We start from the raw sequence: 18,117 nt of genomic DNA on the forward strand, positions 1-18,117 counted from the left end.
GAAATGTTCCCGGGATTGAACACTCTACACTCGTTGTAATTATTAAACTCGGAAAGCCTCGTTGGATAATTGTACGACTCGTGCAGAAAAAAACATCATTATGCAACTTGTTGCATAAATAACTATTTTGCAATTCCGTTGCAAATTAGCCTACTTTTTAACAAGAAAATGATCAATGGCCTACTTTTCAGCACTAATAAAAGTATCAAAAAGTAGCACTTAGCACTGTTTTGGAAGTTGTCGAATTGATATCTGATTGCTTCTATACGTCATTTATCGATCAGGATTGAGTAGAATTCGGATCGTCCAACGGATATAGAGTCAGGAGCTAGTTGATTGTGATGGATTCTGAGTTGGAGTGGAATCTTCTTGTGGGCGTAGAGTGTGTTTGCTCGCACTCGAAAAAGCCAGCAGGTTTATGCGGTGGTTCGTGCAAGCAATTCAACACAAAACAATAATTTCGATATTGTGGGAAAATTGTATGCAGCTGGTCAGTCATCCCAGACAACCAGAAGTCGCATAAGAAATAACGCAAAAACTCGTTTACTTGTACAAATAACATCACACCCGCACAAAACGGTGACAGAAATCGTTTAAGTGACGAGCTTTCTCGCATAAAACGTTGTTTTCCGAGTTCATCAGTGCATTTTGTTTCGTCCCGTATACTCGTACATAGTAAGTCGGATCAATCCGTAACAACTGTCAAATCAACTTTGTTATCATAAATAAAGTCGCATAAGAGTTCACATATTTCGCAATAAAATCTACACACTCGCATTGCATGCTATTTTTTATCATATAAAATATGCACATATATCGCCTCCACTTTTGTACGTATAAGGCCTTTCCGCGACATCTTATACGTGAAACTTTTCACTTATAAGCATCGCATAAGATAAAAGGTGATTTCATTATACGTACATTCTGGTTGTCTGGGATTGAAAATGAAATCGGCAATGGAACTGTGAAAATATGTGACAGCCATTGCACAGCCTACCTGATTGAGAAAAACTGAGCTGTTGCTACTCAGCTTCCATGAGTGGTAGATTCTATTGAAATATGTTTAACTATTATTCTACTATAATGGCATTTTTCGTGATTGCAAAAAATGTTGTATGCAACTCGTTGCAGAATTCGATTTTTTCAGCACTCATCGTATTTATCCAACTCAAAAAGCCTCGATGGGATAATCGCACCACCTGCTTAGCTTAAAAGGGTCCATTAGCGTTCGTCTTCCGGTAAAAGTTTTTGTAATAAGTACAATAGTAAAGAATAGGCTTCATCCACCCTGAGGCTTGCTTATCCGAAGCAAAATTTTAAACCAAAAACCTGGTTTTCGATATCTTTAAAAATGTTCATTGTTTATACTTCTTAAAGAACATGTATGCGCAACATCATTTTTTCGCGAATATTTAAGACATGTAATCATATTTGCGTGTAAAGCCTAAATACAGTGAAAATGAAGAGACAGGACAATGGATTCTACATTAAGAACATAGTGGTATTTGAATGTTTGAGAAAAAAACAATGTTCCGCAGAGTTTTCTAAGCATATTTTTTGCTGAGGTGAAAGGTGTGCATGACATTATTTAAATACAAATTTTCCTTACCTGTAAATGCATGTAAATATAATTAGCATCCCTACAGCTAAAATACATTCTCTCACAACCACTATCACACTCATAAGGTAACAATGTAAACCCATCCGAATGGGGACCAAACAAGATACCGTCACTCACCACCCAACGAAACATGGAAACATGCAAAGCGGAAAACTCACTCCTCATGGGCGTCGCGACGCTCACATTGGCTCCTCTTTTCTACCGTCGTCGTCGGGGCGTCGGGAAAACTTCGAACAAACAAATGGCTTCGGTCCTGGTTCGGTCGCTCGCACACCGTCAGTCGTGAGTTTTCACTAGGATCGAACGCGTCGCGTTTTTCTCTCGTGCTTGCAGTGAGTAGTACAAGGAACCACCTGCCCATTGCCTCCGGAAGGGGTCCTCCTTCCCCCTCGACGCTTCGCTTGGCTTGGCATCCAAAAACAGGTTGGGGTGGGCATTTCAGGATTGCAGCAGGATTTTCTTGAATGAGCGTGTCGGGAATTGCACATCGTATTCCCGAGTAGTGGTAGTGCTGTGATAAAGTGAAGGTCGGAAAAGCGTGGGAGGGATTGGTGGAAACGAAGCGTGTGCGGGAATCCTGCGGGATCCTGGTGTATCAAAGTCCGGACGGTCGGTGAAGGGAATCGTGTCCTACCTCCACCTTCAGCCACCCACCCACACATACACACACCCATACATCGGCCTCTGTCCGGATCGAAGCAGAAACGCAGAGCCTGTGATATCGTGTATCGCCGAGAAGAAAAGTGAGAAAATCGTATTACGGGCGTCGCACAGAGGAGTGAGTGGAGAAAAATCGTGGCCATAATTCCAAATTTGTAAATTGAATGCTTTTCTATGTCTAGAAGAGCAAGACCAGTAGAATAGGCTTCAGATTTGTTGGAACGGATCAAATTTGTTACACGTAAAAGTTGATGAGGGGCGAAACCCAAACTGTTCATTGGCAAACATTGAATTTTCGTTGATGTGGACCATCATTCTGTTCAAAATGACCTTTTCAAAAAGTTTACTGATGGAGGAAAGCAAACTGATTGGACGATAGCTAGACGCTTCTGTAGGATTTTCATCTGATTTTAAAATTGGAACAACCTTAGTATTTTTCCATTTGTCAGGAAAATCTGCTAATTGAAAACAATTGTTAAATAGGTATATCAACAAAGAATGATAAGCTACTTTCTGGAAGTTTCTCGATGAGAATGCAGAAAATTCCATCATCGCCAGGAGCTTTCATATTTTTTAATTTTTTAATAATAGTTCTCACTTCTCTCAAATCAGGTCTCTCAGGAATTTTCGAGAACGTTCTCTTGATTGAGAATATTTTCGAAGTCCTGAATAGCTTGATTTTCAATTGGACTAGTAAGTCCTAAATTAAAATTGTGCGCGCTTTCAAACTGCATAGCAAGATTTTCAGTTTTTTTGCAATTAGTTAGTAATAATTTGTTTTCCTCTTTCAAGCCGGTATTAGCTTCTGAGGTTTTTTTTTTTTCAAAATTTTAGATAATTTCCAAAAGGGCTTAGAGCCAGTGTCCAATTGAGAAATTTTATTTTCAAAATTTTTGTTTCTTAATTGTGAAAAACGTTTCTTGATTTCTTTCTGCAAATCCTGCCATCTAATTTACATAGCAGGATCGCGAGTGCGTTGAAATTGCCATCTCCTCACGTTTTATTAAAGCAAGCATTCTGGAATTCCCATGTCACACGGACATCGAACATAAGTCTAGCTTTTTCTAAAGCTTTACTAAGATTTAGATCTTTTTTGTTAAAGTGAACTAAATAATATTCTTGAGAAAGCCCTTTCCGAACAATGCCAGATCGTGTATTCTTTTTCATAATGATTACTTGGACTGGGGAAAATCCAAGTAAATCATCAATTCCATTTTTGATCTCTTCAGGTGACTTATAGTCACTTGAGAGACCTTTCAAGACGACTTTGAACAAACGTTCAGTTTGGCGTCATAAGTAAAAAAGGCGTGCTTCTTCTCTTCAAGATGTTTGAGAAGAAGTTCGCGATCTCTAAGAGTTTCCGGCAAAACGCGACAATCTCCTATGTTCGCGATTTGGGAGGAAACCTTGAGTCCTCTAATGCAATTCAAGATCTCATGCCTAAATCCTCCAAATTCGGAACAACTGATCACGATTGGCGGTACTCTTTGTTTTCTCACTTGAATCGAAGAGCCTGAGCTAGAGGCTGCTCGGAAAATTTGTCTACAGCATCGAACTGATTTCTCATTTCAAAAATGAAATGATTGCTTTCGAAAATCAACTCAAAATCTTTATACAATGGCATGTTTTCCGATACTCACTGATAGGTGAAAAGATGCCATGTAACGATTCGAAAATGTTAGTTTAGTTAAAATCGTGTTTTACGTAATGTTAGTGCATAAGAAGACCATTTAGAACGAAATAAAATTTTGACCACGTTTTACCCAAATCACTCCTGTGTGCGCCGTCGTCGTCATTGTTTCGAAGTGAAATTTAGGCCAAACGGTGCCGCAGCAATCCAACTTGCTTGCAGGTGGACGCAGTTATTGTCCGTATTGTCCGCCGCGGTTGGCCTCTGAAGAAGAGTTCGCGTCCGTCAATGAAAATGAATGCTCTTTGAGGAGCGATAAAATGCTAGTGAGTGAGTGATAGAGTTCCAAGCAAGCAATTTTCTCTTCGGGGGATAGAAATGTGACCCCCCCCCCCCCTTCGGCATACTCAACGAGTAGAATCTCCCTGGGTAACTCCTTCGTACGTGTGAATCTGACGCCAGATTGAAGATAGTGTCGTCGTGATTGAAAAGAGTGGTGGCGTTCAAAAGAAGATTCCTTTGACCGGGTTTTTACCTGCTCTCGGCAACCTGGAACCGTGTGAAATATTAATGAATGAAGGAGGAAAATGGATCCCTCTGGCTGGGTGGGTGTGTAGGGTAGTGCCAATGTGGAAAACTTTTCACGTATTTCCGGTTTCGGGGGCGGCTTTTATGACCTAGTTTTGGGACGGACGAACGGGGGAAGTGAATTTTAATGCAGCATTATCATGTGAGAGTGCGGAAATCAAACACGGATGGGATTGAATGGCACATGGAAAATTGGTAGAATCTTGCAGTGTGTGACGACTGCCGTCGGAAGTTGGTAGTGATTATTCCTACAAGAATCGATGAGTTTTGATACTGATTCAACGAAATAACTTACTATGTAGTATTGACTGGTGTATATGTTCAGTTCCTTCAGAAGCAAATTGCAGCTGTTAATCATCATTAATTAAAGGTAATCATACAAAGTTTACAATGTAATTATAATTACTCAGATAAATTGTTCAATTATCCGTTCTTGTTTCGCAGCGCTAATTCGATACACAGCAAAGTCATCTTTTTATTTCCTAAAATTTCAATCCACACACTACAAAAGCTTTTCCTTATTTTTATCAACTCAGATAGAGCGTGTCTTTTAGCTTAGCTCAGCTCCCTGGGCTAACTGGGCCTTCTTATCTACACTCAGAAACACGGGTAGTCACAGAATGACTAAATTTAAGTAATTTATGACTATTTTCTCGTTCACTGCTTGCGTAGCGACTCAATGACACTACCCCGAAAGCCATTACCCCGATTATTGATTATTTATTTGTTATTCTACATCTTTGACAAAAAAAGTCACACAGACTGCTTAAAGATCCTTAATCCTATTTTTAAAAACTAGTTTACTAATGTTAAAATCAAAGGCGTCATACACATCATTGAATAATCTGCAACATCTGTCAACCGGGTTGTGAAATCCGTATGCAGTACAATGTCCGGGGGTCCACAGCATGTTGAAGTTGCGAAGTTGTCGGAGAGCAAATCTAACAAACTTTTTTTGGATCCTTTCAATTCGCGTTACGTGTACTGCATGATACGGAGCCCAAACTTGTACTTCATATTCAAGAACGCTTCGAATCATGGAGCAATAGAGAGACTTCAAAGCGTGCACGTCAGTGAATTCCATAGTGTTGCGACGCAAGAAGCCGATCATTGAGTTTGCCTTCGCGATGACCATAGATATGTGCTTGTTGAATCGCAATTTGTCGTCCAAGATGAGCCCGAGATCCTTGATGGCATCAACTCTTTCAAGCGGGGCATGGTCGATCGTATAATCGAATTTGATTGGGCTATTCACACGTGCGAAAGTGATAACCTTACACTTGGCAGCATTGACTAACATCCCATTGATTCGACACCATGAAGTTCTCGCGGAACATTACTAAAGGACCTATGTACAAATGAGAGATTCTCTCCTCTCTCGTTCTCTTTTGATTATAACAGTGGAATACTAAAGATTTTGGGAAGTTTTTCACTATAGATCGAAAGTCAATTTCCTTGACTAGCGTTTCATACAAAAAAAAGCAACAAAAGAGATTAATGTGACTCAGTTATTAATGAAAGAGAAAGTAAACAAAGAGAGCCTCTCAATGTTAGATAGGTCCTTTAGTAATGTTACGCGAGAGTTAATCGATTGATATCCTCCTGGAGTGCACAACAATCAAGAATCGATTTGATCACACGGTAAATTTTCAGATCATCGGCATACAGTAATTTACAGCAGTGTAACTGATCACATATATCGTTGACGAAAAGTACGAAAATTAGAGGTCCCAGGATACTACCTTGCGGGACACCCGAAGGAATGGCAAACACGTCGGACTTAGCGCCGCGAATCTTGATGAATGCTTTCCTTGACGATAAATATGATTTTATCCAGCTAACAACCCATGCCGGAAGCCCGAGGCGGCTCAGTTTTGCTATAGCGATAGCGTGTGGTGCTTTGTCAAAAGCTTTGGAAAACTCTATGTAAACGGCGTCTGTTTGTTGGCGTTTCTCATTGCTGCGGATAACGGTATTGGTGAAGCTCATCAAGTTCGTAATTGTCGAGCGCTTTTTCACAAATCCATGCTGGAATTCCGAGATAATACCATGAACTGCGGGATACAACTTGTCGTGTAGAAGGCTTTCCAAAACTTTAGCCGGGCAGTTGAGAATCGAGATAGGACGATAGTTTTCAACTCTGTGAATGTTTCCGGACTTGAAGATCGGCGTGATTGTGGCAAGCTTCCAGGCATCTGGAAAAACTCCATCCCGAAGCGAGCGGTTGAAAATGGATGCGACAGGTAATGCCAACGAAGATGCACAGTTCCTGATGAAGGACGGCGGGATGCAATCTGGGCCAGGTCCTTTCGAGACGTCAACTGAGCCGAGGGTTAGCTTGATTAAATCGAGGCTGAAGTCAGGCCGAGGCAGAAAGATGTTGTAGGATGGTAATTGGTCTATGTACTGCTGTGAAGTAGGCGGTTGATTATTATCGAAGACGCTCCGGAAGAAATCAGCAAATAAATTTGCCGAGGAGGCATCACAGGAAGAGCTATAGTTGCAGTAGGTAAGGTCTGTAGGAATGCCAGATGATTTCTTGCGAGAGTTTACGAAGGACCAAAAGGACGTCGGATTGTCTCTTAAACTAGTCTGAATGTTATCCATGTACTCGCGGAAACAAGCTTCAAGCAGACTATTATATTCTGCTTCAGCCAGCTCTACAGCACGCATCTTCTCAGAAGTTCTGGAACGAAAATAACGTTTTCGGGCTTTACGTAGACGGTTTCGCAAATTGCGCAATTGCGGGTTCTACCATGGCTGTTGGAGGCTCATAACAGGTCTACGGGTCTTAACGGGGACAGTATCGTGTATTATTTGATAAATGTTGTCATAAAACACGGATACAGCAGCATCTACGTTGGAAAGGGATCCCAGTCTAAAGCCGATATTATTGCATTGATGACACTGAAATCACATCTTGCAAAATCGTATTCATGGAACGTTCTGTATGATTGCGGTTTGCTACCCGGTTGGAAGTTGACTTTCAAAACTATTGGCTTATGGTATTGGTCTACTTTCATCATGGCAGAGGGCGGTTCGAACAGTTCAACGGTATCTGAGTCACTGACAAATACTAAGTCAAGCAACTTACTGTTTGAGTTGACAGCATAATTGATCTGCTTAAGTCCAGTAGTCAGCAATGATTCCACTAGAACAAGTTCTTGCTCAGACGAAGTGTTGGGGGGCAGAAATCCTAGCACGTCCTTTTAGAATTAGAAGGAAGGGAGATAATTATACGGTTCCTTATGAGCACTAAACGACTTTGGCTTAAACAATTATGCTTTCCAAATATTAGAAGATAAAGAAGGGGTTTTCAGCTTATTATTCCTAACTACTATGTTTCGTTTGGCATTGTCTTCCAAATTTTGTAAGATTCACGCAGATAAATTTATTACTCTGAAGAACAGCCTAGTTGAAAAGGAAGGATGAAGTTATTATGAAAAGAGTTTATGGACAAAATGTCGAAGGTACAAAAGGTCGAAAGACAAAAGGTGGGAAATTTTTCCTTCTTTGAAAATACATTTTCGACCTTTTGTTCCTTCCTTTTTGTTCTTTGACCTTTTGTCCTTTCGACCTTTTGTCATAGATTCTATGAAAAGTATATTATAGCTATCTAATATGCGCAAAATTACGATGGAGGAAAGTCTTCTTTAGGACTTCACTACCCACTTTCTCTACTTGCAATTTTTAGATTTCAGTGTACCGGCACTACGATCTTGCAAAACATTTTATTTTATAAACGATGGTAGTGGATGATCACCCAGATATTATCGCTGCAACTATTTTTCTATGGGACCCGCTTATAGACCAACCTGATAGGCAATCTTTCCGCTGTTGCATTGAAACACGGTGGCCTTGTCGCTACAATAAAAAAAACTTTCGTTGGTTTATTTGATGATTCTGCTTTCGATAAGATTTCCACAAAAATTTGCTGTGTTTGACTCAAAACAATGGAGAAATGATGATGGTAGAAAAGTGGTGAGCAGTTCCAAGAGAGACCTGACTGATTTAGCAATTTTTCTCCCGAACAGACTCAAATTCTAGAAAAAATTAAATAAAATCATTATGTCAATTATGATGCTCGGTTGTTCTCGGTTTTCTTGATTTGTTGATCATTCAGAAAAATATGTTTTTTCAGTTTTGACGATTAATCGATTCTTAAGGCCCAAACGCAATGACAGCGGAACGGCCACGGAAAGCGAAATCGGCTCGCCTATATATATGAACTATAGCATGCTTGTCGATTCCGACTTTGTTCACTGGCGAACCGGTTCCGCTTTCCGTTGCCGTTCCGCTATCATTGCGTATGGGCCTTTACTAGAGCCTGAACTTCAAAGAAAGCTGTAATGATATCTTGCTTTCATAACTAGCTGTTTCATATGAAAATATTAGTGACTAGCTTTCCAATGACAACTTGAAAAAAAAACAGCCTATTTAAGAAAGAAAAGCAACCCAAGTAACAATTTCAGTGCTTTTTGATCTTAGATGTTATTTATGGAGGTTTTATTAGAAATGTATCCATTCCTAACAGATTTAATAAAGCATTGCAAAAAAAAAATGCTTTGTAGATATCTACAAGAGCTCCTGTTAAAACTTATTTGCTGGCCACATTTTTTGATAATAAATTGTATTTTGAAGGAGCTGTGTAGTGTCTATTAAAACCTTTACTTAAAACCTCATCTTGCTTGTCTTGTCAAGGCATAAATAAAACTTCTAAGACTACGCTAAGTCATGTTAAAGCCTTCTTAAATCTCGACTGTTTGATGCATGTTATTGGAATGCAGTCTGCGTGTGGGTATCAATATCATTATGTTGATAATGATAATCACGTAGTTAATTATGGATTAATTAGAAGGCAAACATAGAAATGACAAATATTCCTCTCGAAGAATTAACAGAATATCGCATATTTTTCCCATACTTGCCTGAACTTCCCGTTCTAGTGGGACAACTATGCTGCACACAACAGCTGAGCTACACGAAAAAAGCTTTTATTTTTCAGGCACTTATCACTTACCGTTTTCTGCATCAATACAACCGATCAAGCACGACTGGCTTTATTATAACAATTCATTCCAATAAAACAGTTAGATACATTACGGCCACGCAAAAAATGATTATTTTAATTTATTATTATGAGTCGGCAGACATCATGATGGTTTCAATATCAAAAAAAGGTTATGGTTTATAAACAAATTATTGGTTGGTGTTTGTTCAATCATATGCTCTTAACATTGGTTTATTCTGTGTATTAGGATATCGTAAAAGATTTAATACCGCTAGTTGAGCTCAATAAGGCTATACAATAGCTCTTATGAATGTTTTATAGCATACTACAAGGGTAAATGTATTCATACGATACAAAACTAAGAAGTTTAGAAACGGGTTTAAGGTAAAGTCCTAACAACCTCCTGTAGTGTGGGCCTTTTCGGGCTGGCTTAACAGAGTTTTATGAAAGGTTTATTAAGGTTATTAAGACTAATAAGTTCTAAAATGAGTTTTAACGATAAGGTGGTAACAACAGCTTGTAGTAAATGAAAAAAAAAAAAACTAAAAATGTTACTTGGGAAATCTCTGATAAAATAATTGTAGATATGTCGTGAACACTCACTGTAACAACGTGATTCTGTTGCACAACCTTTGTTCATGAGAAAGTAAAATATTTGTAGAAAAAATAAAATTGAAATGTGATCACCGCCCAGGGGGCCCGAATAACGGTGAACGCGCAGCTGCTCAGCATGAACAAATTGACTTCCCTGGACAACACAAAACTGGTCAATTAACATGGAAAGCTCTCAGTTAATATCCGTGAAAATGCTTACTGAGCTGAGAAACAGGCCTTGTCCCAAAGAAGAAGAAGAAAGTTTTTTTTCCTTACTTTTATTTGTTAGGCCTCCGTGGAATCGATCTCAAATAGGTCAATTTTGTTTTCCAACTAAGCTGGCAAATTTGTGTGTCTAAGTTAACCATTCACAAAAAACAGGCATATAAATGACCAAAACAAACCATATGGAGTAAACCTGTTCATATTTAAAAAAAAGTTTGGAAATCTTCCGGTCAAGCAGTATTCTGAATTCTCATGCTAAGAACAATGTCTGGTCAAATTTTCAGCTCATTTGATAGAGATTACACTATGCTTCAAGTTGAAAATGTGTTTTAGGCTTATTTTAAGATTTAAAAAATCATAACTCAAGTATGCTAAATTTTTACTTAAAGTTGAAACATTTTTCCAAAAACACACTGAAAAAACATAGCTAATTTCCTCAGTATTGGGTCAACCAAAATATAAAAACAAGGTGTCATTAGAATCGTAATCTTATATTATTTAAAGAGCACTCACGAAATTTTTGCAGAAAAATCTGAAAACTATTCAAAATCAATGAAACAGGCAATTTTTAATGGAAGAAACGGGGACAACCGTACCAACCGTTTCATTTCAGGGAGATAGATAATAATAATCGTTGGGAGTAGCTTTGCTAAGAATGTTAATGCACACTCCATAAGTTGCTTCTCCTGGGATGAGACATAAGTATTTCTCCCATGTGCCTTGGCTCAAGAGCCTTGGATTGAGTGCCTTTCCACGCTCTCTGGAAAGAGATGGAGACCTACCAATAAATTTCGTTGAATAATAGAAAATCAATCGACTTTTGGTATTCATTAAAAAAAAACATGTATTTTAACAATATATCGGAACGAGCTCACCAAATTCATTAAATCGATTTTGCTATCCAACGAATACAATGATGACTTCCTTTTTTCACTTGCCATTGCCATATGTTTGGATTTTCACTTCCACTAGCCGTAATGATATTACACCTTGTCACAAAGCACAAAATATCACAATATATATCAATGAAGTTGAAACTACAGTGTAAATTATAATTGTATAAATGTTACCTAGTTCCATTGAAATTTTGGTTTTAGTCGATTTGCAATTTTGCCAGCCGAATTTTAACTATACGCAAAAACGAGAAAAATCGTGACTTCTGGTTTGGCACGTAAAAATATCTCAAAAAACTTATTTTTTTCGCTGAAATTTTACAGACTTCAGAGCTATTTAAAAATTAAATTCTTTACATTAGTGTTGACTGATTCCGTGTCATCTGGCCGAATACCGTTGAGCCGAAATTAGGCACTAATGGGAAACTATATGATAGAATGTCAGAAACAAGATGTGGAGCTCACATCTCGTCTAGGGTGATACGAAACATACGTTATAAATAAAACTGTGTAGAGTGCGACTGCAGTCTTATAGGAGAATGACATGCATGCCTGTATGCAGATGAATGGAAAGTGCTTATGATTATTATAACATTATCAATTGAAAGAATAGCCTAGAAAAGGTAAAATCTAATGTATACAAATAACATCATTCGTTCCGTCAAAGTAAGTCAAATCAATCAGTAGTAGCTGTCAAATCAACATTTGCTATCATTAGTTACGTCGCATAAGATCACAGGTTAGTTCGGTAGAAAATGTGTACACTCGCATTGTATGCTATTATTCATCACATAATATATACACGTATATCGCCTCCAGTTTTGTACGTAGAAGGTCTTTTCACGACATTCGATTGTCTGTGGATCCCCAATTGCTCAAGAAGCATTCTGTAATAGCAATATGAATCCCAATTAGGTTTTGATGTCCAAAAATACAATCTACTATTACTAATGCTATTAAGAGATCTATCCAGAAATAAAAACCTAACATCTAACAATATCGTTGTCTCTTCTCATTTCTTCTTCACAGTGCTATCCGCAAACCTCAGCCCAGAAATAGACATCTGGAAGGTGCCATTCATTTGTACGTGACTGTGGCAAAAATTGTTCCAGTGAAGTGTATATTTCTGTGTCGTTACCTCCGGCCCTCACAATGTGAAGAAAACCAAGCGCCAAGAGATGAAACCAAGTGGATGTAACAACACCTGTGAGCGGCCATAATCGGAAAGCTTCAATCAGCGCCCCGGTATCCTTTTCATTTTTCCTAGTTTTTCGCGAAGCGCTCGCGAAAATTATTGGCGGCGTAAGAAGAGGGGCCTAAGTCGTGTGAAATCAGTGAAAATCGGTGAAACGTGACGACCTTTTTAGGAGGTGGCAGGAATCGTCAGTGTCGATCAGATTTGGAACTGGTGATAACGGGAAGATCTGAGTTGGAGTCTTAGTGCAACAGTGTCATTCGATGGAAACATTGTTTGTGTGTATCGTTCTATTGGGTAAAATAAAATATATGTGTGGTTTTGAGATGAAGTGTTCTAATGGGGGTGTGTTTAGCATTTATTAATAAAATCAGCTGAAGATAATTCATATCGCGAAGGACACGTGATATTTCAAAAAAGGTGAGTTGTTTCTACAAATGCGACGTATTTGAAATATTTCATTACTCAACTTTGATTTAAAAACTAAACGTTCGTCCATGATTACATAAAATATTCAAGACTCTCCGATCATGTGGATTACAAAAGAATCGTATACACTTAATATTTTTATTAAATAAATAAATAAATTAAGGTTTGACCATTGAGAACCTGCAATTTTCCCAGTATTGCAGTGAATGATGCTGATACAAACCGATGTCAAACAATTCTTTCCCAAGACGGCTTTTGCATTGTACAATCAGATTTTGATAAATCTTGAAAGTTTATTGAAAATAATGCAATTAAATTATTACTTACCGTTGTCTATTCGTCGTATCAATTTCTGTTTCGGTCACCATCAGTTTTGATTCGTCTCACGATTAACGGCTCACTGTGATATACCGTTTTGATTCATATTACGGACAGCTTCAAATTCCGGACACTCTCGTTTGTATGGGAAACATTTCACACGAAATGTTTCAATTTTCGCCGTCCAAAACTTCTCATTTTCGATGCTCGTTTTATTAGGTTTTTTCCATGAAAATCATTGCAAATTTATAATGCCCAACTACCTTAGACGTCTCTTAAGTGGTTGAACGATTTCAATTGATGATTTGACTGTTCCATTAATGATTATCATGAGCTGTCCGTAATTCGAATCAAAGCGTCCGGAATATGAGGCAAAAGTGAGGGAGCATCCGGAATCAGAATCATGAAAAGGTGTGGCCTTTTGATTTATTTAAAATTATTCAAGATGCGGACGCGTATTCTTTACCCACCATCCGAAAGTTAAGGGCTTCCGACGCTCGATAACGCTAAAAAATCATACAGAATGATTTATTTTGTATGTTCCAAGCTGGGTTATACTTCACTGAGGCCTTAAGTGTCCGTAATATGAATCAAAACGGTAGTGAGTGGTCAAAATACAACACTTCAACGCTATAATATTTTTTACCAGAATATCTAGATCTATGGGCATCTCCTTCCATTCCTACAGCATGATGAAATATATAGTTTTACTTTAAAATTTATTGGCGCCATCAAAATACAATTCTTTTTGACCGAAAAATCACAACAGCTGCTCAAAGTGCAGCCAAAACTGCACAATCAAAGGAACCGTTTGCCGAACATTTCGCACAAATTGATGCGCATCAGCCTCATACCGGACGGATGAAAAACTTTGTTTACGTTATCAATTAAATGCAGTCGTTGAGGGAATTTTTATAAAGTTTCATAAACTACAGAAGTTTTACGACGTGTGATTGGAATGACATCTTTCAGTCAATATGTACGAAGGTTTTCCATAAGTCACACAGGGGGGCGGGAAGAAATTTGAATCGTAATGTGATGTTGCTCAGTCGATCGATAATCAGATTTCGATTAGTACGTCTTCGTCCATGTGATTTCGACGAAGGAGTGCAAAAAGGTTAATTGAACTGAAGTTATTTATCGGAATAAAATGGTTTTAATGCATTTTTGGTGCACCAGTAAAATGACACACTGTTCATTCAAATCACCGTCCTTCTAGTCAAATAAATCCAATGCATAACGAATCGAGATCCATCGAGCAATATGGTTGAATAGCACGAAGACATTCAGGCAGGGGTACAATTTATTGACGAATGTTATTAAAAGTGGAAACTCCCGAAGGACGAAGACACTTTCGGGCTTTGATTTGGGTTGCAGTATAAACAGAATCCTTTCCACTTGGGAAAGGATTGAGAGCAGTGCCTTTTTCGTTATCGATAAGTGTTTTCAGCATGAACCGCAAAAATAAAGCTAGCTTGGAACAACGTTTTGATGGTTGGAGTGATGTTTCGGAGGTAATCCAAACAATCGTTTGTTTGATTTGAGTTTCGGTCAAACTTTGTTTAAGATGTGTTTTTACGAAGAGTGAGATGTAAGTAAGATGTTTTCAAATGTCTCAACTCATTTAAGTCTTTCGATTTTTATCCAACATTTTTTAAAGTTATTGAATGCCGTTCAATTTTTTGATCTTTAAAAACTTGATAGAATCCCTCTGAATCATTTTGTATTTCTTTTATCTCCCTTCAATTTTTAGTATTTTTTCGAAACATTTCCAATAATCTTCTAAAAATTCTTAGTACTTGAAATATTTTCGAATCGTTTTGAATCGTTCTAGGTTTATTTATGTCTCTTGAATTTTTCCAAATTCTTTTGAACCTCTGCGAATCTATGTGAATCTTTTCACTTATGTTGATCTTTGGGACCTTTTCAATCTTTTGCACGTAGTCTGAGTCAGAGAGCTAGAGCTGAACTCGAAGTCAGAGCCGAACCTCAGCTGAAGGCAGGTCAGAGTCAGTCAGAGTCAAAATCAAATTCAAAGTCAGAGCCAGAGTTAAATTAAGAAATTGAGTAAGAGTAAGAATCAGAGTCGAAGTCAGAGTCAAAGTCAGAGTCGGAGCAAGAGCCAGAGTAAGAATCAGAGGCAGAATCGGGGTCAGAGCCAGAGTCGGAGTCAGAGTTAGAGTCAAAGACAGAGTCAGAGTCCGAGTCCGAGTCCAACTCCGAGTCCGAGAGAGTGTCAGAGTCAGAGTCAAAGTCAGAGTCAAAGTCAAAGCCAGAGCCAGAGTCAGAAATAGGGTCAGAGTCAGAGTCAGCGTCAGATCCCGAGCCAGAGTAAGAATCAGAGTCAGAATCGTGGTCAAAATCAGAGTCAAATTCAAAATCAGAGTTAGAGTTAGAGTTGAAGTCAGAGTCAGAGCCAGAGCCAGATTCAGTGTCAAAGTTAGAATCGAAGTCAGAGTCAGAGCACGAGCCAGAGTAAGAATCAGAGTCAGAATCCGGGTCAGAGCCAGAATCGGAGTCAGAGCCAGAGTCAGAGTTAAAGTCAAAGTCAGAGACAGAGTCCGAGTCCGAGTTCGAGTTCGAGTCCGAGACAGAGTCAGAGTCAGCATCAGATTCAGAGCCAGAGTAAGAATCAGAGTCAGAATCGGGGTCAGAGTCAGAGCCAGAGTCAGAATCAGAATTAGGGTCAGAGTCAGAGACAGAGCTCATTTTTGAGTCCGAGTCCGAGTTCGAGTCAGAGTCAAAGTCAGAATTAGGGTCGAAGTCAGAGTCAGAGTCTGAGCCAGAGCCAGAGTAAGAATCAGAGACAGAGTTGGAGCCAAAGCCAGAGTCAGAGTTAGAGTCAGAGCCACAGTCAGAATTAGGGTCAGAGTCAGAGTCTGAGCCAGAGCCAGAGTAAGAATCAGAGCCAGAGTGGGAGTCAGAGCCAGAGTCAGAGTTAGAGTCAGAGACAGAGTTCGAGTCCGAGTCCGAGTCCGAGTCCGAGTTCGAATTCGAGTCCGAGACAGAGTCAGACTCGAATTCAGAGAGTCAGAGTCAGAATTAGGGTCAGAGTCAGAGACAGAGACAGAGGCAGAGCCAGAACCAGAATCAGAATTAGGGTCAGAGTCAGAGACAGAGCCTAATTTTGAGTCCGAGTCCGAGTCCGAGTCAGAGTCAAGGTCAAAGCCACAGTGAGAATTAGGGTCAGAGTCAGAGTCAGAGTCTGAGCCAGAGCCAGAGTAAAAATCAGAGTCAGAATCAGGGTCAGAGCCAGTGTCGGATTTTTTTTCCCTACTGCTCCTGTGACTCGATACCCCCCGGAACTACATCAGGCAACTTCATCGGGGGAGGGCTGGGCTCATGCACTTCGTCAATCTCAGCCTCTGACTGTTCTACTAGTTCGCTGTTGGAGCTTAATGTCGTCAAAAACGCTGATCAATACGACATTTCTACGGTGTCTCTGCGACTACTCGTTTTGCCCAATTGGCGGTTGAAGATCTCGCCGGGGCTTTGGACAGCTTTCTGTGCGACGACGCATACTTTCCTTGGGCTGGCCTCGCGTCAGAGCCCTGTTGAACTTCTACTGGATGCTCATGTGCACTTCGTTGCTCTACGACGACTCGTTCTCCGCTGCTGCTGTTCAAGCTCTTCTGGTTGACCAGTTGGATGCCGAGGTCGGTCCTGCGATTCCGGTGGAGGGAAACTTCCGGTTCACAGGCGCCCCGACGACCATTTGCCGGTGCTATTTCGCAAATTACTCAGCTAGACCCCGGCGGTAAACTCAACCTACTCCGACTCGACGTTGATTGGCCAAGTGCCAGGGTCGGTTCTACAATTCCGGTTGGAGGATGACGTCCGGTTTGCAGGCGCCCCGACGACTATTAACCGATACTACGCTATGCCCGCTCTACTCGGTCTTGTCCCCGACGGAGGATCTAGCCTACTCCGATCGCAACCCGGAGCTCTCTGGTCTTCACGCCATCTCCTTTGCAGCTACGACATAATCGCCGTTATTCCCCTGTTCAACGCATTCCAGGTGCTTTCATGCTGGCACATGTTCTGCACGATGTTGTCCGGATTTAGGACTCTTGCGGTTTCTGGCATCATCTCGCTTCGTATATTCCTGAATCGAGGGCAGTCGAATATAACGTGTTCTGGTGTCTCCTCGATATTTGGACAGGCCGGACAATGTGGAGATTCTGCGTGTCCGAATCTGTGCAGATATTTCCGGAAGCATACATGGCCTGACAGAAACTGGGTCAGGTAGAAGTTAACTCCTCCATGTTTTCTGGTCGTCCAAACCGACATGTTAGGAATGAGCTTGTGGGTCCACCTTCCTTTCTCCGAGTTATTCCACTCCTGCCGCCATCTGGCCATTGTGTCCAATCTAATAGTATTCCTCACATTCCTGGTGTCCCCTCAGCCAGAGTGATGCAGATGGGGATCAGTCCGGCGATAACGCACACTGCCTCCGATGATATAGTGCGGTAGGCACTCGCCACCCGTATAGCCATGAGCCGGAACGTACCTGCCAGCTTATCTCGGTTACGTTTGGTTCCCAACGCTGCAGCCCAAGCCGGGACTCCATACCTCAGTATAGACGATGATACGGTCGCCAGAAGACGCCTCGTGCTGCTTCTTGGTCCTCCAATGTTGGGCATGATCCTAGCTACGGTGTTAGCTGCTTTCGCTGCCTTTTCGCAGTCATAGGCTATGTGGCTGTTGAAGTTTAGCCTGTCGTCGACCATTACTCCAAGGTACTTTAAAAAGCGTTTCGATAGGATTGCGTGTCCTCCGACGTTGATCTCCAACTGCTGAACCACCTTGCAGTTGCTGACCAGCACCACCTCCGTTTTATGATGAGCCAACTGCAGCTTGACTCCAGTCATCCACGATTCAATGGTGTCTAGCGATTCCGCCGTCAGCATCTCCACCTCCTCCGCAGTCTCGCCAGTTATCGCAAGAACGACG

General features: G+C 40.3%; 1 protein-coding gene across 6 annotated transcripts in view; it reads left to right on the forward strand.

Moving 5' to 3' along the window:
• LOC5569559 (sn1-specific diacylglycerol lipase alpha) overlaps positions 1–18,117 on the forward strand; it is a 343,791-nt gene that overhangs the window by 24,866 nt on the left and 300,808 nt on the right. For 5 of the 6 annotated variants that reach the window (XM_021839490.1, XM_021839515.1, XM_021839502.1 and 2 more), the window contains exons 1-3: positions 1,914–2,364; positions 4,115–4,869; positions 12,252–12,837. The gene's annotated coding sequence lies outside the window, so the exon portion shown is untranslated. Of the gene's footprint in view, positions 1–1,913; positions 2,365–4,114; positions 4,870–12,251; positions 12,838–18,117 lie in introns of those variants that run through there. The other variant, XM_021839496.1, reaches the window with a different exon arrangement.

Source organism: Aedes aegypti, chromosome 1 (genome assembly GCF_002204515.2).
Source record: "Aedes aegypti strain LVP_AGWG chromosome 1, AaegL5.0 Primary Assembly, whole genome shotgun sequence".
In the NCBI taxonomy this organism is placed as follows: domain Eukaryota; kingdom Metazoa; phylum Arthropoda; class Insecta; order Diptera; family Culicidae; genus Aedes; species Aedes aegypti.